At 40.4% G+C, this 21,589-nt stretch overlaps 1 long non-coding RNA gene across 1 annotated transcript in view; it reads right to left on the minus strand.

The window, feature by feature from the left end:
- Window positions 1–21,589, minus strand: part of LOC309394393 — a 37,513-nt gene that overhangs the window by 15,443 nt on the left and 481 nt on the right. The gene's annotated exons all lie outside the window — the stretch shown is intronic.

The following is a 21,589-nucleotide window of genomic DNA, read 5'->3' on the forward strand; positions in this document are numbered from 1 at the left end:
TTTCACTAAAGCAAGAGTCAGCCAAGGGCGTTTTCCGAATCTGGGGCAGAAATGACAGAAAAATTGCTAACCCAGGGTATGCAACAATGCCTTTCAGGTAGTTCTGGGTTTGATTTGTTGATCTGGCTTAACTTTGGATGTCATTTGTCTGGTTTATCAAGTGAAATTTCCCCTGAGAGAAAAGTGGCCTGCTTTGCAAGAGACATTGTTGCCATCTTTTCGGAAATGTTTGATAAAAGTTGGCATCACCCACAAGAATGCCACTGTTTTTCCTACTCAGTACCAGAGTATTGCATAAGTTGTATTTCCTGTTGTCTGAGATCAATGACTTCTCTGTTGTCATCGTTACTTTAGGAGGAGTTGTAAGTTGTTAACTGAATTCTTCCAGTAATTTGAATCACTTGAAGAATAAGCGTTTTGTTTTATATTATCCTTTTCCGTTTTCTATAAGCTTGAAAGGGCTTACAATAAATTAAAACTTCATACCTAAGAATACTTCTAGCCAGCTCCTGCTGTTATCAAAGCATCAGCTGTCTTAGAAAGACACACATCTGAGCTAATTCATACTTTTTATTACTGTTCGGGCATTCACTACGTTCAGCCACTTCTCTGATGTGGAACTAATACTGATTACTCAACTGACCAATGATACTCCTTGCTAAACTTCAGCTTTCCTAGAGCTGGTCTCTGAAGAGAGACATTCTGGCTAGAAGAACTAGGAACTCCCCTGCTGAGTAGTCAAGGGGGTGTCAGACATTTTGGCCAAACTGATGGTAAGATCTGGTGATTATCTTTTACTAGATAACCTGTGCCCCATTGTTTCAAAAATACGTCCTTACCTAAACAGAGAGACAGAATTAACATGGGTGGGCAAAAAAAAGCGGGGTAGGGGGGTAGGAGTGACTTTTAACTTCCTACCAACTTCCCCAATGAATTTCCTTGTGTGAAACTCAAGCAAGCAGCATCAGAAATCCCTTCCTTCCTCCCTCCCTCCCTCTCTAATCTCTTGATTAGCCTCTTGTCAGCCTTGCAAGATAGTCCAGACAGGAAGCAGACCAAGAGGTACTAATTCTATTTTATTGTAAGGTTACATTAATAAAATCTTGCAAGCCTGAAGATACATTTCTACTCCATTGCCTTTATACTCCAAAGAAATAGGGAGGGCCCCGTCTGATATGCTTGCTATGCCCCATTTCCTTTGTGGGTTAAGCTGTCTTCATCCCGCCATGCCCCTGCTATGGTTCTTCCCTTTGTCTTCCAAGATCATTCCTACATAACATTACACTTGCAGCCTATCAAACTGTGTCAGAAGTTTGGACACAGTTTACCCATTTTCTAGAAAATTGGTAGAGAAGTTCATTGTTGTCACTTGAGTTGGAAAGGGGATCTGACAGAACTCTGTTAATTTCAATCCAATTCCCAAATGTCCCACATAAATAAGTGCTGCTATGGGATAGCAATATTGGAGTAGACACAGTTGGCAGCACCTAGAAATATCCCATGGAATATGCACAATTGTGTTAGAATAGTCAAAATGGAACTGTCTCCTTTAACAGCTCAACCAACTATGAGGAGTTCAGCCAATGCCAGTCTATCACCAGGATCTTGAACGGGCATCATAATAGCAATAGTAATAGCACTTAGATTTATGTATCACCTCATTGTGTTTTATTTTCTGGGTGGTTTGCAACATCAGCATATTACTCCCAACAATCTTGGTTCTCATTTTACTAACCTCGGAAAGATGGAAGGCTGAGTCAACCTTGAACTGGTCAGGATCAAACTCCTGGGTGTGACAGCAGAATCAGCCTGTAATACTGCATTCTGATCACTGAGCCACCATTCTTGTGTTCCAATAAATTGCTCCTATGCTAAGATTTGCATTCAGAGAAGAAGGAAAATGCAACCTTAAAACTGAAACACATAGGGATGAATTTAAGTTGCCTCCATGGGCTAGGTATGAAGAAAAGGCTGCATAATGAGGACATGTTCTGTAGAAACGGCAAAAGGAGCCTCTTCATAACCAGTTAATAGGATATACAGATGGGCTTTGACTTTAAGCTCATCTGCATTTTCCACTAACTATTGTATGAAGATATTCTACTACCCAACTGCTAGGATACAAGACAGAAACAAAACAAAACAATCCAGCAACTGCTAGCAGCAAGTCAATTACTTCAAAATCCCACATATCAACCACAGATATTCTTCAAAAATATTTACTGACAATCTTCTCTGTTCATTCCGAAATCATAATGCTGAACTGTAGCTTAAAAGGCCCTTCCCTCCCCTGATTATGAAACATATACGTATATTCACATATAGCAATTAGCAAGTCAATAAAAGTTGATTGAACCCAAGGGAAGACATCACAGAGAGAATTTCAATTTAAATCAATACAGTCAGCTTTGCTAATTAGCTACGTATATATTAGTTTTTTGAATCCAGGTTTTATAATGTGATCATTTCAGAGAATATGATTGGAAAGCGATCCAGAGCTCTTGTTTGGCTATCTAAAGACAGCTCTCCCCTCCCCCCTTTTCACTTCATTTCTTCTTCTGAACATTTGACCTGGGCTTTATAAAATGCAAGAGATAAGTGAAAGCAAGCCTCTTTTAAGAGACTGGCTGCTTGTTTTTCAATCGATGGCAATCCTCCATCTTGGGTGTCTTGGCTTGAGCCAACAAACCAAATTCTCCAAAGCTGAACCCAACATCCTCAGATTATAGCATGAAATTGTAATCAGGGGTGAAATTCAGCAGGTTCTGACAGGTTCTGGAGAACTGGTAGCGGAAATTTTGAGTAGTCCAGAGAACCGGTAAATATCACCTCTGGCTGGCACCAGAGTGGGGTGGGAATGGAGATTTTGCAGTATCCTTCCCCTGACACGCCCAACAAGCCACTCCCACAGAACCGATAGTAAAAAAAAAAAAAGAATTTCACCACTGATTGTAATGCTACAGTCTGGTATCTGCCAGGACTAACTACATAAATGGCCTCACAAATGAGAGTTTTGGGGAGAGAAACAAAAGCCATGCATTCAATTTACCAGACTCTTTGGAAGATTACTAGAAATTCAGAAAGTGTCACAATGGATATGCCCTCCCCTTGAAGAAACATGTATGTAGATGCAGGTTTTCCTGGATCCAAGCGTGTCACTGAAGGAAGAGCCTACTTTCAAGCTTGTCCACCCTGCCCCATGTTGCACAGTTTTCCAAGTACAGTATTTCCCAGCCATTAAGACAATTGAAGAACTCTTTGCTCTCGTGGTCACCTCCTGCCAATCTTTCAAATGCTCAACTATGTTTTCTGAACTCTTTAAGTCCTGGATGAGGTGGTTTTCCCCCTTTATTATTATATTATATTATTATATTATTATATTATAATATAATATAATATAATATAATATAATAATATAATATAATATAATATAATATAATATAATATAATATAATATAATATAATATAATATAATATAATATAATATAATATAATATAATATAATATAATATAATATAATATAATATAATATAATATAATATAATATAATATAATATAATATAATATAATATTATTATATTATTATATTATTATATTATTATATTATTATATTATATTATTATATGCCTTGGTAAGGCCACACTTGGAATACTGCATTCAGTTCTGGTCGCCACGATGTAAAAAAGATGTGGAGACTCTAGAAAGAGTGCAGAGAAGAGCAACAAAGATGATTAGGGGACTGGAGACTAAAACATATGAAGAACGGTTGCAGGAACTAGGTATGTCTAGCTTAAGAGAAAGAAGGACTAGGGGAGACATGATAGCAGTGTTCCAATATCTCAGGGGTTGCCACAAAGAAGAGGGAGTCAAGCTATTCTCCAAGGCACCTGAGGACAGAACAAGAAGCAATGGGTGGATACTAATCAAGGAGAGAAGCAATTTAGAACTGAGGAGAAATTTCCTGACAGTTAGAACAATTAATCAGTGGAACAGCTTGCCTCCAGAAGTTGTGAATGCCCCAACACTGGAAGTCTTTAAGAAGATGTTGGATAGCCATCTGTCTGAAACGGTATAGGGTTTCTTGCCTAGGCAGGCGGTTGGACTAGAAGACCTCCAAGGTCCCTTCCAACTCTACTATTGTATTGTATTATTGTATTGTATTATATGCTATAAGAAAGAAATGTTATATGTTCTTGTTCTCCTTGTTTGCTGAATGTAAAATATCCAGGCTACCTTCGTCCTAGTTTCACGTACAATTGAGGCTTTTGGCTTTCATTTTTTGATTCCTTGTTATCGAATGTATTTTAAATTAGATGAAATTTGGGTTCATCTTGATCCTGAAAAACCCAGTGCGATTGTGCAAAAATAAACGCACCATAAGCTCTATGTAAATGTGTGCAATGTCTGGATGCAAATGCAAAAATGCCAATTGCTTTGATGTGTTTCTTTTTTGCATTTCTGTGTAGTTTAAAGGTTTCCTTTTCTGTCATGGCTTGATCATTTCAGTACTACTAATGTACTGGAGAGGTTTCCTCCTCTTATGAGCCTCTGCAATCAATTTATAAGCATAACAAAAGCAACCGGAAGTGAGCGTGTGGGGCTGTAACTTTCTCTGAAGCATGACACCTATGGGGGTATGTGTGGGAAGGATGCTGGCTGGAAGCCTACATTAAAAAAAGAATTTAGATGACATTTCAAACCACCAGATTATCAGAAGCCAAGTGAGAAACCAGTCTCCTCATGAATTTTCAGCCTTGTAAACTGAGGTAATTTGCATTTTTAAAATCAACATTAAATATTAAAAACACACCCTGCAAAAACATGACACACAGTTTGTCCCTAACGTGATACATTTAAGAAATCTGTGGGTCACATTGTTTCCTACTGTTTGTAAGAATTATGCCAGTTGCTATTCGGTGAAGAGCAGGTCAAAATAGGACAAAGGGCACACAACCACAGATATGGGGCCTTATTTCCCCCTGCCTCCCTGCAGATCGGAGGCGCCTGCTTTTGTGTTACACATTTACCGATAGCTCAGCTGGTCACTAAAGCAGCACTGGACTCAGTGGGATTGCACTGAGTTCTAATTCCACCAGAGGTCAGCACATTTAACTCAACTGGAGCTCCAATCAAGATCTCTCCAGCTGCAAGGCCTTAAGGAGGTCTCTTACTGACTTGATGATAACACAAGTTCCTGATTATTTCTCAGACACAGTCTCTCTTTTTATTGGGGGTTGATTACGGGCTTGTTTTTATGAAAGGAATTGCTATTGACTCCAACAATCTATACAATCTTTAACTGATTCCAAACAATTTTTGCAAATGATCACTCCCTGTACCAGATACCCACAAGGCAGAGATGATGGGAGCAATTTGGAATTGGAAAACGATCTATTAGAGGGAAACAGTCGAAAGCCTCTCTACATCTCTACCATTCAGCCATTCAAAATTAATTTCCCTAGATTGTTTTTCATGTTTAAAGAAAACATGAAAATGTTTTCTTCATTTGCCACTTTTGCACATGATGTGTAATGTGCTTCTAAGAGCATAATGCGCCTCAAAATTCTTAGATGACTAGTTCACAAAAATATCCTACATCAAAATCTGAGAAATATCACTTATACATACCAAGGAATATTTTAGTTCTTTTTCAGCATACCACAATGGAGAAAATCCTGCAAGATAGGTACAACTAACTAAAGAGGTCCCCCCCCCAAAAAAAGTGGACAAAACAGAACCATATAATTTTTCCAGATAATTGGGATAAGATTTGGCTCACTGGAGAAAGGTGATGTTGCCATGCCTGTAGTCATCTGGGGCCAAAGCACAATAATCTCCTTTGAAATGAAGTGTCTTCTTAACAGCTGACAAAAGGATAAAACATTCCATTCAGAATGTCAAAAAGACTCTAAAAATATAGACAACAAAAAGAGAAAAAAGAGCCTCTGTGGATGTATATCTTAGTGCAAAGAATTTGTATGTTCTCAATGGATTGAGATGGTATGGCTCACACCTCCCCAGAGGAGACATAAATGTAAACATCTCACACTGAAGCCAATGCAAGGGGAGATGCCCTCTAATACTGATCAATGCTCACTATATGGAGTTCCATAGATATATAGATAAAAGTTCCATGTCTCATCTCAAGCAGGATGTTCAAAAATTTATAAAATAAAAAACAGCACTACTTAATAGAAGACTTTATGAATTAGGATTAATTCACTATAACTGAACAGTGACTGGCCAAAAGTAATTTTTGGTTGACAATATCTGATTTTGGCTAGAGACAACAGATCTGGATAGCCATAGTTATAGTGAGAATAATTCTGAAACATTTTTAACAGATTGTTGATAAAAACTGTGTTGTCAGAATCTATGTAACAAAATGCTTTGATGAGTTTTACATTTTTACAGAAAAGGCTCTTGCCATATAAATCTACAAATCAATGAATTAATAATTATTCTGTATTCCAGAAAGGGAGATTAGAACCCTGGCAGATATGACTTCTATATATATGTATCTGGGCATTGACAGTTGGATAATATCAAGCATGGCCAGGTTAAAATGTGATTAATAAATAATGCATCCAAAAAGTGAGAAAATTGCTAAAGGCAAAATTGAATGGTGGAAACGCCACCAAAGCCATCAATATCTGAGTTATTTCTGTTACACGATGCATTGCTGGGATTATTAATCTGGATGTAAACTGAATCTGGATGTAAATCTGGACTGAAAAAAAAAGAAAATGGATAATTATTCAATATGCACTACATCCTTATAATGGTATTGACTGATTATACCAACCCTGCAGAAATGAAGACAGAGGGGTACTTCAAGTCAAACAAACTATCAAAGAAGAAAAACATGCTTAGCTGATTATGTAAAAGTTAAGAATAAACACCGATGGATGTTAAAAATAGGAGCTTACTGAATGTACAAGAAACAAAACATGAATATCAAAATAATGCAATAAAAACATGAACAGAATAAAGAAGCAAGAAAAAAACAGATAGTCAATTTCTACAAAAGATTGAGAGGAAAGTGGATAAACAAAACTTGGCAATCACTTACCAGTGAAACATTAAAAGCAAAAAGAAACTGAAAGCTTGATTTTGGTTGCCCAAAAGGTTATATGAACTAATGTAATCAAGGCCAAAATTGAAAAATCATCTGGTTCAAAGTGCATATTGTGCCAAGGAGAGAGAAAACAGTAGCTCATACTCTCAGCTTGTGTAAGGAGATTGCATAAACTGATTATAAACAATGACAATTGCCAAAATGATTCAGCTAAAAGTTATCATGTGTCTATAAGGAAAAATTGGTGGAAACATAGCTGAAAAAGTAGTTGAAAATGAATAAGTTACACTGTGGTATTTCCGAATGCAAGTTGATAAAGTCTTGGTGCCTAACACACCAGATTTAGCTGTGGTTGAAAAAAAGAAAGTGCGGGTAAATGATCTGGCAATACCAGAAAATAGTAAAATAGAAGATAAAGAATTGCAGAAGATCACAAAGTATCAAGCTCTGAAAATCAAAGCTGAAAGATTATGGCAAAAACTGGCTGTGATGGTTATAGTGATTATTGGCACACTGGGTACCATACCAAAAAACCTTGGACCTAGAACCTGGTTAATCTTCTCATTAACAAAATGTCCATGTCATTTGCAAAAGGCCATACCACACTGCTTGGATTCGCACATGTATCCCCAATACTTTATGACATCCTAGGTTTTTGGGGAGAACTCAATGTGAATGAAAGCCAACACTAGCTAAAGAACAGGCTGCTGTGGTTTCACATTGTTGTGTATATAATATTTAAAAAAACTGGAAAAAATAACAAAATACAGAAACCTGCAAATAGAAATAAAACAACTGTCAAAATAAAACAAAGATAACACCAATAGTAAAAGACATTTTGGGTGCAAATTCAAAACATCTGGACACCAATCAATCACCATTGGCACTGACAAAATCATAATCAATCAATTGCAAAATATACTTGGAACAACTTGCATCCTGTGACAATGCCTTTAACCCTATTAAACAACAACTTCTGCCTATCCCAGATCCTTGGGAAGGGCTCAGTCTATCTAAATATACATATATAAATGGCTCTGTCTGTGTGTGTGTGTTTGTGTATTCCAACATAATTCTGGAACGCCTTGAGCAATTTCAACCAAACTTGGTACATAGATGACTTACTCCCTGGAAACAAATATGGTGGGACTAAGACACCCCTAACGCCCCTTGGGGGGGGGTGTTCTGTTATGATACAGCCTGTTGTGCCTTAAAATGGCTTCTATTGCACTGCTGTAAAATGGCTTCTACAGTACAACGCAGTGGAGTGGCCATGGTAATGGCTTCATCCACAAAGGGGCTCCCTCTGGTAAGGAAGAAAAACCAACATTAGAAATTATGTTTGGTCCGAACATTTCCGCCCTAAAATTAAATACCCGAGCAATGCCACGTTATCAGCTAGTAGGTAGATAAAAATGCCAGTTCCACTCTAACCCTCTGGTTGATTGAGAGACATTGTAATAATCTACTGTAGTTTACAAAACCTTTTAGTCACTAAACTTCTGACTTGCCAGTGTGATAATCTGTGACCCTGCTGGCAATTATAGGCCAACATATCTGCAGTGCACAAAGTTTGGGAAGATAGCTTGAAAGTATATTAGCTCTGTCTGCATCTGCTTATCATTGCTTATACAGAAATTAGTCCTGTTAAATCCATATTATACCATGGCTTACAAACTGCAGACTTCACCCAACATTTTAAGCCAGAACTGAATAAACCACCTTCTTAAGCGCCCAAAGGCAATAGAAAATCGACTTGACCCGAACAGGGCAATTTTTCATATTTTTATAAACCTGTCACAAAATCTTCAAGAGTATATCCTGTAGACAAAGAGCTACAGGAATTATTCAAGAGGTGAAAACAAGCTGTGCTTTATGAATTTGAATGAGTTTTGGAGAAGGAGGTAAACACGGCCCTCAAGAAGAAGAAAAACAAAACAGCTCTTCAAAATGCACCTCAAGTTCCAGTGAAACAAGAAGGATTAACTCTTAGAAAGATGTGCACACACTCAGCAATCCAGAGTGGAGAACACGGTCTATTCAAACAAATCCCAATTGCTATAGCAAGAATTCATGGTTGCTTTTAAAAGTTTACAGAATGCTTAGAGACTACCGCATTTTGATGCAATCTAACCTTACTTTTTAACTGCAATTTAGGTTTATGTACGTACATGATCAACTAGAATGAAGATCTTCAAACTAAACGAATGTAGATTGCAACTCCAGTCAATTATTTGCAGAATATCCCAAAATCTTCATAGTTAATTGCAAGAAGTAGTAAAATTGCAAAAGTTCAGGGCCATCAAATACTGTTTTTCAGTACAGGTAAAGCTAAAATTATCAGGGGCAAAGTTTTTAATTTTTTGTTTTCATTTTATAAGCCATTGTGCCACAGTGGTTAGAATGAACTATTGCAGGCTGCTGATTGCCAGCAGTTTGATTCTGCCAAAGCTTGAGAATGACTCAGCCTTCCATTCTTCCGAGGTCAATAAAATGAGGACCCAGATTATTGGGGGCAATATGCTGTCTCTGTAAACCGCTTAGAGAGGGCAGTAAAGTAGTATGTAAGTCTAACTGTTATTGCTATTTTCATTTTTCAGAAAATGTTAATTCTCCCCTAAGTCTGCCAATTTTAGCTAAATATGACCATAGCCTTCCAAATACTGTATGTAGCTACTTAACATCATCACTGTCTCACCAGTAATGTAAACAATGAAGGGGAAGGAGAAATCTGTTAAATTGTTTGACAACAGAAAACAGGGCAGAGCTGGGGAATGGGCTTCTCTTCTCAACTAGTGTAGATCCACTAAGAAAAGGAGATTTTAGCACCAATTGTTAATTAACATACAAAATGTTTCATTTTGGGATTAACCACATGAAAGACTGTGCCTTGCCTTAGATTATTATAGTTGTCTTTATATTCAACCTATCCTCTCCTCAATGTATCCCCGGTCCACCCCAATTTAAATCCTATATCATTCTGGTTGCTCCATGCATTTGATGAAGTGAGCTGCATCTCATAAAAGCTTATCCTTCTGAATAAAATTTATCAGTTGGAAAAGATGCTACCAGGTTCCTGAGGTTTTTGCAGAGCTCTCCTCCTACAAAGTCTACACAGCCTTCTGGAGAGAACTTACCAGTGGCGTCATGTTCTGCAAACTGTCAATGATGAAACACAAAAATGAACATTTTGGATGATCAAACAATAACTGAACACGATGTGCAATTGATCCAATTGGAAAGCCAGTTGGACCAATCTGGCCTATCTAGGACCGTATCTTTATTAGACTGCCCAAAATATTTAAATCCAATGACTGTTCTCAAATGCAGAAGCACATTCATATTAGCAAGTTTCAATGCCCTGTAACACTGGTTCTGGAAAGGATTTTTTAAAAAAAATCATACAAACTAAGATCCTGCCATTGTAATGATTGAGTCAACAGCCCATGTTTGTTATGCTGTACTTTCCATATGGTCAAAAGTGCCTATCTTCACATCTATTGGAATACCCAGATAATTCTGACTTATTTTATATACAATTACTCTGGTTAAACCAGTACTATACAGTACAGTACAGTTTAGTTTCATTCAACATGGCAAAAAAAATAGTTGCATCATCTGTAAAACCCACATAATTTGTTTGCTCAACAATTGCCTATTTATTAAAGTAGGTGAGGTCAAGAAACAGAGTCAGCAGACACTTTTGGGTGTTCTTTGTTGTTGTAGAGCATTGTAGCAGTGTCAAGAGAGGTTTTTTTTCCTACTACCTTATGCCAAACAAAATTAAGGTGGGGTTATTTTGAAAATCTTTCTCATTCTTTTTTCTTTCTTTCCCAGTACTAAGTAATCTTCGCTCAAACTCCACCTTGACATTTCATTTATCACATCTCCATTTTCAAGGTCAGCTGTACATAGCATTGCAACGTAGTCATAATGATACGTTTGTAAAACATATTCACTTGAAATAGAAATCATTTGTTAATCTGCAGAATCCTCATCTGTGACCATACAACTACACCATACAAAGCAAAACAAAACAAAACAAAAACCAAGCTCTTCCATTATTGTCCCATCCCTTCAGGAACTTTTGGCCTTTTGCCAATTGAAAATCTCTGCACATCTCATAGTGGTGGCTGAAGAACATCTTTGTGCTTATACTTTCCAATAAAATGGGTGAATTTATTTGTCAATGTTTACTGTATGGATGTTGTTGTTGCGATGGATTTTCATCACAATGGCTTTATTATATGTCACCACGTTATTTTCGCTGAAGATTTAGCTCTTCATTCATACTTTCTTTTGTTATGTGATTCTGTGTAGGCAGTTATTGGTTTACTTAGTTTACAGCTTGCTTTCCCCTCCCTCAATGTTAAACTAGTAAGATAAATTGCGCAAGATATCATACATAAACAAACAAACAAACAAGGAGGTTCATGATCTTGTATGGTTTTAAAATAGCAGTAAGTATGGGCAAAAAAAAGAAGCCTGCGACGGTGTGGAGACTGAATATTGTTATGGATGTTTGCCTTGCTCCTTGGTCGCAGCAGGAAGGCATTGAGGTCAACACTTGTTGAGGTAAACTAAGCAAGATCTTAGGTGTCCAAAAAGTAAGCCAAAATTACAAAGAAATAAGGGGAATGAAAAGGAACATCAACATGGTGCCTGTGACCTAAAAACCTTAGGTGACATGCAGATCTTTTTTCATTTCCCTCATAATCTCTCACTTCAATAAATGCATAAATATAAGATTCCCAGAGGAGCAAATCTCCCCAGAGTAGTAGAGTTTCTCCTGGAAGCTTTGGTGCCTATTTATTACAATCAAATCCCACATGTTTTCTAAGAGCTTAAAACAACATACATTGGTCATTCTGTTCCTTCTATTATCCTCAGAACCAGCTTGTGAGATAAGGACTAAAGGCTATTAGAGATGGATCAAAAAATTGAAATTAAATTTCCCATATCTCTGTAAAAGTACAGGTCATCCTCAATTACTGTTCGTTTAGTGATTGTTTAAAGTTGCGACACTGAAAAAAGTGACTTATGATTGTTTTTAAACTGTTGCAGTATCCTTGTGATCACAATTCAGACACTTATTTATTTATTTATTTTATTTTACTTTATTTCTAGACCGCTCCCTCTCCCCGAAGGGACTCGGGGCGGTGTACAGGTACCAAATTAAAAACCATACAAATAATAATAAATATAATTAAAATCGGATTAAACTTTAAACCCCTGTACAAGTTTATAAAAATTAAAAACTTAGCCTTAAGACCAACCCGTAAAATTTAAAAATACAGACTGAGGTGGGAGAGCTGGAATTAGGCCAGGCCGGCTAGATTAAACAGGTGGGTTTTGAGCTTCTTGCGGAAGGAGTGGAGATCCGTGGTTGTTCTAATATCAGGGGGAAGGTCATTCCAGAGAGTCGGGCCCATCACAGAGAAGGCCCTTCCCCTGGGCGTCGCCCGCTGGCACAGCCTAGTGGACGGCACCCGGAGGAGTCCCTCTCTGTGTGAGCGGATCGGCCGAAGGGATGTGTGGGGCAGGATACGATCCCGCAAATAACTAGGTCCTGTGCCATGGAGCGCTTTGAAGATGATAATCAGCACCTTGAAACGCACCCGAAAAGCTACAGGTAGCCAGTGCAGCCCGCGCAGGAGAGGTGTTACGTGGGAGTATCTAGCGACTCCCGAAACTGCCCGCGCGGCCGCATTCTGAACCAACTGCAGTCTTCGGGTACATCTCAAGGGGAGCCCCATGTAGAGAGCATTACAGTAGTCTAGCCGGGATGTCACAAGTGCATGGGTGACTGTGCGAAGGGCGTTCCGGTCCAATAGGGGACACAATTGGTGCACCAGGCAAACCTGATGAAACGCCCCCCTTGCCACGGCTGTCACATGGTCGTCCATTGACAGCCGGGCATCTAGGAGGACGCCCAAATTGCGTACCCGATCCACGGGGGCCAGATGTTCGCCCCCAATGGCCAGTGATGGAATCAGCTGGTTGAACCGGGGTGCCGGTAGCCACAGTCACTCCGTCTTGGACGGGTTGAGCTTGAGTCTGTTACTTCCCATCCAGATCCATACGGCTTCCAGACACTGGGACATCACTTTGATGGCATCGTTGGGGTGGTTTGGGGTAGAGATGTACAGCTGGGTATCATCCGCGTACAGATGGTAATCTACCCCGAACCCTCGAATGATCTTGCCCAGCGGCTTCATATATGTGTTGAACAGGAGAGGCGAGAGGACCGACCCTTGTGGCACCCCACAAGTGAGCGGCCTCGAGGTCGACCTCTGCCCCCCTGCCAACACAAATTGCACTCGGCCAGAGAGGTAGGAGGAGAACCACCGCAGAACGGTGCCCCTCACCCCCAGCCCCTCCAGTCGATGCAATAGGATACCATGGTCAATGGTATCAAAAGCCGCCGAGAGATCTAATAGGACCAGGATGGAGGAGCAACCCCCATCTCTGGCCCTCCAAAGATCATCCACCAACGCGACCAATGCCGTCTCCATGCTGTGGCCGGGCCGGAAACCGGACTGGCGCGGGTCCAGATAATCAGTTTCCTCCAAGTGGCGTGGAAACTGTTGTGCCACCACACTCTCTACAACCTTCGCCAGAAAGCAAAGGTTGGAGACGGGACGGTAGTTGGCTAACACAGCTGGGTCCAGGGAAGGCTTCTTGAGTAGAGGCCTCACCACCGCCTCTTTCAGGATGACCGGCAAGAACCCCTCACTCAAAGAAGCGTTGACTAACTCCTGGAGCCAGCCTCATGTGACCTCCCAGGATGCCAGTACAAGCCAGGAGGGACACGGGTCCAGTAAACATGTGGTGGCTCGCAGTCGCCTATGCAACCTGTCCATATCGTCGGAAGTAACAGAGTCAAACTCCTCCCAGAGTGGAGCCTCAAGACCCACCTCCGACGTCCCCTCTAGACCACTAGTAGGGACCAACTCGCTTCGAATCTGAGCGATTTTGTCCTGCAGATACTCCCCAAATTCCTCTGCTCTACCCTGCAAAGGGGCTTCCCGCGGCCTCTGTTGAAGGAGGGAGCGGGTTACCCCAAACAGGGCGGCAGGGTGGTTATCTGTGGACGCAATAAGAGTGGCACAATACTAACGCTTGGCCACTCTTAACGCCACAAGGTAAGTCCGTAAATGGGCTCTCACCTGTGATCGGTCAGATTCAGAGCGTGATGATCTCTAGGCGTCTCTTGCGGCACTTCATCACCCTCAGCTCCTTGGTAAACCAAGGGGCCTGGGTGGTTCGCTGCCGCAAGAGAGGCCGCAAAGGCGCAACCCGGTCCAAGGCCCCGGTGGCCGCACTGTTCCATGCAGCCACTAGGTCCTCCATCCGGGTGCGGGTCAGGGCTACAGGAAATGGCCCAAGCTCCGTCTGGAACCTATCAGGTTCCATCAGGCGTCTGGGGCGGAACCATCTTGGACATTCCGGTTCCGCCTCCCCGCGATGGGGAGTAGCGGCTGGGAAGTCGAGCCGGAGAAGTGAGTGGTCTGACCATGACAGGGGTGTAATAACTAAATCCCCTACTCCCAGATCACTCCTCCACCGGCCAGAGACAAAAATAAGATCCAGTGTGTGACCTCCCTCGTGTGTGGGGCCCTGAATTACTTGGGTCAGGTCCATGGCTGGGGGTCTCAACTGCCATCTCGGCGATCACCTCGAGGAGCTCGGGCAGGGCTGCTGATGCATAGCGAGGAGCCAAGTATACAATCAGCAAGCCCAACTGTCTCCCTGGGCCCCACTTCACGCATAGGTACTCACAACCGGTTATCTGTGGCACAGTGGTCTCTCTCGGCTCAAGGCCTTCCCTCACAATGACCGCTACCCCACCACCCCTGCCTAGTGCCCGTGACTGATGAAATGCACGGTAACCTGGCGGGCACATTTCCACGAGAGGGAGACCTCCCTCGTGGCCCAGCCAGTTCTCCGTGATTCCTGCCAGGTCCGGCTCCCCCTCCAACACCAAGTAGTTAATGAGGGGGGCTTTGTTGACAACGGACCTGGCATTGCATAGCATCAGTCTCAGCAACTTAGCAACTGATTCATATTTATGATGGTTGCAATATTCCAGGGTCATGTGATCCCCTTTTGCCACCTTCTGACGAGCAAGGTCAATGGGGAAGTCAGATTCACTTAACAACCATGTCACTAACGTAACTGCAGTGATTCATTTAACAACTGTGGCAAAGAAGGTCATAAAGTGGGGGGGAAACTCACTTCACGACTGTCTCACTTAGCAAAAGAAATGTTGGGCTCAGTTGTGGTCGTAAGTCGAGGACTAACTGAACAGTAAAAATATCCTTAAACTTTTTGGCTAGATAGGAATTTGGAGACCATATTAGGGCATTTGCAAAATGGTTACAGGGGACTTGTCCATTTACAAAAGGTGTCATAGATAAGATTATTAGACATCCCGCAAAAGGAGGACAACAGCCTTAAAATCAAATATTGTACAGCTTTTTAAATGTCTTTTTAAATTTTATTTTATTTTGGACTGTTTATAAAACTTGCCATTCACATTTTCATGTACTATGACCCTGTACATTGTCTGCTTCTTTATTTCTTCACCCAGTGACAGATTCAACAATCTAAATTTACCTTATTTCCCGATTCCAGCAATCGGCTTCGATTACACGACTCATTATATATTTCTATGGTGAAATTTGAAAATTATGTCATTGTTGACACTTTCTAATGTAGGTTCTCGAAAATAAAGATTAGGTGGAAAAATACTGCAGCTGAAAAACTAGTCTTACTGATGTTGGCAAAAAGTAATTTCATATAAATGGAAGCCTACGTACAATTTTTTTGTCATAAATACTAAGAAAGTTAAGCAATTAGTGTGTCTTCTTCCCCTCCTCTCCTATCCTTTCCAATAGTCGACATCTTCCTTTGCTTAGTCAAAATCTCCTCTCTCTAGTTTTAAGAGACCTAGCCAACTACAAAACACACAGTTACAGTTTGTCAAATCACTTTCCCATATGGTCTAGCGGTTAGGATTCCTGGCTTTCACCCAGGCAGCCAGGGTTCAACTCCCGGTATGGGAAAGTTGGAATTTTATAGATTATATACAACTCCTTCTTAATGCTTCCTTTCAGGACACATTCAAGTTCCTGTTTATTGTTTTCCCTTCCCTGGGCAGAGCATTGGGATTCTTGAAAACAGAGATAATATTGGAGACTACAACATTGCTTAGCAAAATATCAGGTTTTTTTAACTTTTGAAAAAATGGCAGTTGGGGTCCGAAGCCTGGTAGATGTTAAAGGAGGTATTGGGGGGAGGGGAATCCAGATACCTCTGTAGTTTCCATTAGCTGTTAAAGGGAGTGAGTCAAAAGCAGAGCAAGCAAGGGGGTGGCACTGAAGTGTTTCACGTATGGATGGTACTATACTAAAGGAAGACAATTTTATAGCTTAACCCTCCTCCTCCTCCTCCTCCTTGCACTTCTTATAAGCCTTGATGAACAGTGCCAAGCAGTGGAAAAAATGCAAATGGCCCCTCCAATTTATAGATAAGGTATAGTCTATTACAGGGGTGTCCAAACTTGGGAACTTTAAGACTTGTGGACTTCAACTCCCAGAATTCCCCAGCCAGCATGGCTGGCTGGGGAATTCTGAGAGTTGAAGTCCACAAGTCTTAAAGTTCCCAAGTTTGGACACCCCTGGTCTATTATAATTGAATTATAAATTGGAGACCCTGTTTGTAGTGTTTCTTCGACATATTTCCCCTCTGATTGGGAATATGGACCATTTGTAGTAAACCTTCCCTAATCTATTATTCTCTGGATAGATTAGATCAGATTATGATCTAGCTGATCTAAGTTGTTTTGGTTGTTGATGTTTTTAGTAGTATTTCTTTTACACATGCTCTCATGGATTTTTTTTTTAAATTGTAAGCCACACTAAGCGCCATCTAGCGGAAAAGTAGTCACAGATTGTCTATCAATCAGTCAAACACTACTGACTGGAAGGTTTTCTATGAAATAAGTCATAGCAGGATAAATGTCTGTACCATCAAATAGAAGATATGTAGGACCATGAAAGCTTGAAAATTCTCTTGCAGAAATATAATCACAATGAATTACAGTGATTTTGAACTGCTGATTAACTGTTTCTGTAAGACAATTATTGAGTGAGCAACTGTATACCATACTGCTAACTGCAAAATTTATATGTCACACAAAGTGATGTAACTTGCTGGGTTTGGGCCTAGCTCCAAAACCCAAGGGGGAAAAAAAATCACAAATCCTACTTGTACTAACCATATGTGAACCTAGAATACTGGCTTATCCCTGCTCTAATAAATACCAAGAGACTAAAGAAAGATAGATATTGAGAGCTAGATACCGATTCTTCCAACTTTTACATAAGAACTGCTGTTTTCTAAATTCTCAGATTCTGATGCTGACATGCCTAGGAACTTGATATTTTCCCCCTATCTCACTAGATAATGGTCCACCCTCCTTCAGTCAGGTTACATTTGCCATCAGTCTTGAGAGAAAAATCCCAGCTATTTATATTTATTTTCAGAAAAATCTTTATTTTGTGTCATCTTTAGCCTGGAATTGGATGACTCACACCCTGAGAAAGGGGAGATGAATGGAGAAACCTCACACATATGGCAGCTATTATAGCAAGTTGGTTTTAAATTACTCTATGCTACAGCTGTAAGGGGGAGGTGGTGGTGATGGGGAGAGTCCTAACATCCCTACGGCCCCCTACTAGAGAAAAAAGGAAAGGGTGGGGGGAACGATTCTACTTCCTGCACGCCATGCAGAAATTTTTGGCCAGGAGTGCTATAATTCATTGACTTGTTCAAGAATGGGGGATGGGATCCCAGCGGGAACTCTAGAAGAGGAGAAGAAAATTAATGTTAGAGCTTCTACCAAAAGCAAAACTGCAGCAGCACTGTCTGGAAGGATGCTGGGAGTGGGGTGGGGGATTGAGGAGAACATCACTTGGTTGATTTAGTGTCCTTGGCAGATAAGGTGCTGCAAAAGAAAAGCAGAGCTGAAGCAAACTCTGAAGGCAAAATCAGCCATCATAATTTTAAGCGCAGTAATAAGGAGGCACATCATGAGAGAGCACGCAGGGCTTTTAATCAGTACTTCAAGCACTTAATGCGGTACAACAATTTTGTCTGTTGAGAACACCTACGATCCCCCAAAATTTAGCTAATTAGAGCCTTCTTGATGGATTGGGATGATAATTCCCAGAAATTCCAGTCAGACCTGAACATACTGAGAGGGCAACAGGTTAGTTCCCGTCTCTCTCTCTCTCTCTCTCTCTCTCTCTCTCTCTCTCTCTCTCTCTCTGTGTGTGCGTGTGTATGTGTGTGTGTGTCTCTCTCTCTTTGTCACTTTCTCTTTCTCTCTCTTTCTCTCCGTCTATCTGTCTCAGTGACAGAATGCGGGAGATGCTACCAGCTGCAACAATACACAAAGGATGAAAAATCCTGAGATCTGCTAGGTAGATGAATCATTTTCAGTGTCTGCTTTGAGTTTCAGTACTCCCTAAGCCTGGTTTCTGCATCAGCTCAGCTCATCATGGTGTACTCTTTATTGAATACATTGTAAGAGGCTGATGACTGCACGACATCCTAAGCCAAAAACCAACAAAAACCATATAATAGTTTAGTACAATGTGTGATCTATGTTGCAATCACCTTAGTGCTTGGAAACCAGATTCAGGAACTGCATCAGAGCCAGCAAGTCCCACCATGATACTAGGAAAGAAGGAGGAGGAGAGTACTGGCATAATTTATTTATTTTTTCTATCCAGTCTTTTCTCTTGAGAAATTAAGATTACAAAATGTAATGAATTTCCCTTCATTTTATCCTGACCACAAACCTATGGTAGCATATTGGTCTTCAAGAGATTGATGGAACTAAACTTAAACAGCCCTTTTGTAGGTGCCTGTATTATCCTCAGCTACAGTATTGAATTTCTGCATTATTCTTGCTTTTAATTATGTGCCACCAAGTTGATGTTCAGCAATGACAAGGATACATTTTCTCCAGGATGCTCTGTCCCCAACCTGGTTCCTCAGGTCTTGCAACAGTGTTGTACTGTTACAGGAATAAACTCTGTCATCTCTCCGATTTGTATTTACATAATCATATGGGACAGAAGTAACGAACTTTCGACATGATGAACTTGTTTGTATCAGATTTTGAATCTAACTTTCGTGATTGAAGAAAAACATTTGAAATGCACAACCTGTTTTAAGTATGGCCTTGTATTAGTAATTATTTCACTCTGCCCATGCTTTCTAATTAAAATGCATTTTCACCCTTCCATGTGTATAAAAGACCATCATTTACCCTTGCCTCACCCTATTGTATTTGCATCTGATCTACAGGTAAGGGAATCCATAAATATAACTGCTTCTTTTATTCTTGCACATAACGTCTGGACTTAAACTGCAATTGGATCAAATCAGACTGTCTTGCTTCAAACTAGCAACCCATTATCCACCGTTAGACTGCAGCCTTGCTAGTTTGGCTACTTCAACTCAGTGACCTTATCTATTTATCCGGAGCGGAGCTTGCTTTTCTTCAAGTGAGCTTGCTTTTCTTCAAGTTAGTGTGCTTAGGCATATTTTCCTGGACATTAGCTCCACTGAGAGCAGCAGGACACCTTTCTGAACAAACACGGGCCTTGCTTGCCTGTCCCATTGAAATAGCAAGGGCTTATTTTCAAACAAACATGGGGAAGAGCTGGGCTTCTTAGCTGATCTTAAGCACTGTATTCAAAAATAACTTTTCCCCCTCATAAATTCATATGGGGCTTATTCCCAAATAAAGACATTTCATAAGATGTGGGATTTCCCGCAGTCACATGACTGATCTTGTCATAAATCTGTTTGCAGCAACCACACCAATTCCTAATCACAGATTGCACCACTTTAATCCCTTGCTTCCTTCCACTTCTTTTCCCAGCATACTCTTCCTAAACAGCCTTCCTTAGAAGCTAAACTATAACCTAGATTTCTTAGAAGAAATGGAAAGAAACTGCCCATCCCCAGAAGCCTCCTTGGGCAGCAAATCTAGCTTGATATAGCATGTTAAGGCATCAGGGAGCCCATGTGTTCTAGTCCCACCTTGAGCACAAAGCCAGCTGAGGGACTTGGCCACTCCATCTCTCTCAGAAAGAACACAAAGACAAGCCACTTCTAAAAACATCTTTCCAAGAAAACTACAGACTAGCCGATGCAGCTGCTAAGCATCCAAAACTGACCTAAAGGCATGCACAAACAAAAAATTGGGAAGAGTTCACATATTACTTATGTATCTATTAATAATATTTTGTACCATCCCACTCAATCAATTCTGGGCAGTGAGCACACTAATATTAATAAGCAAAAAGTGATCTCCAGTACAAAAATAATCAAAGCAGCATAAAATATAATAGTCACCCACTCTGATCAGATTAGGTATCCCAGTATGTTGTAGGCCTACTTTAAAAGAATTGCTTTTAAGTTCTTTTCATTCCACAATTTTGTCATTACCACAGAAAAGGCCTGTTTTCTGTCCCACATTCTTTTGGGGACAAAACCTTGAGCAGGCTGTTTCTAGATAACTTCACAGAAGGAACATTATCATTTGGCACAAGGGAGTCCCTATATTTTAGATCACAGTATTTTTACATAAAATATAACTTGTTCAATCAGCCACCATGTCTTATGGTAAGTTACAAACTATAGTGTGGAACCTAATGGAAAAGTCCATACAAACACTATACATAAAACCAGATTGCACCATGCTTTTCCTTGATGTGCTAACCCAGATAAGTATTAACATAACTTTTTTAGCATAAATTTAAGAAGGGATATAAATCTAACAAGAAGAATAAACTACTCTGCAGGCTGATACATAGCACTAGCTTGTTTGAATGGTGATTTGTTGAATAATCTAGTGATGATTCATATATTACCATGTTTATGAACCATAATAAGGCTTGTTTGGATCTGGCTTATGTGAATTCAGCCACAGATTTAATAGACTTATGGTTTGTTGTATGTTGTTTCAACACATTGTGCTTACCCAACACATTGAACCACAACTAGGCAATGATATTTTAGCATGGTGCACAGTGCAAAACAAACCTTTGCGATTAGTTTAGGTCACAGAGACTCAGAATATTGGTGAATTAAACTAAATGTGTCATGAAAACATAGTCACACAAAATTCTTTAGAACATCCTTCTCCAACAGGGCACATACAAATGTGGTGGAAGTAAAACCCATCATTCCCAGCCAGCATGGTCATAGGCTCTACTGACTGGAGATGATGAGCTTTGTAGTCCATTTCATCTTAAAGGACCAGCTAAAGTACTCAGGTTAGACACTTTGCTTTCTAAACCTGGGAGCAGAATCATAATCCCACCTGATGGATATGTTTCCACCGATTCATTTCTTCCTCTGCCCACCAAACAACCCCCTCCTCCATTTCACTCCACAGCCTCATTTAGTAAGAAGCCCTGTTTATCT

This window comes from Natrix helvetica (assembly GCF_964273705.1).
Source record: "Natrix helvetica genome assembly, chromosome: 1".
NCBI lineage: Eukaryota > Metazoa > Chordata > Lepidosauria > Squamata > Natricidae > Natrix > Natrix helvetica.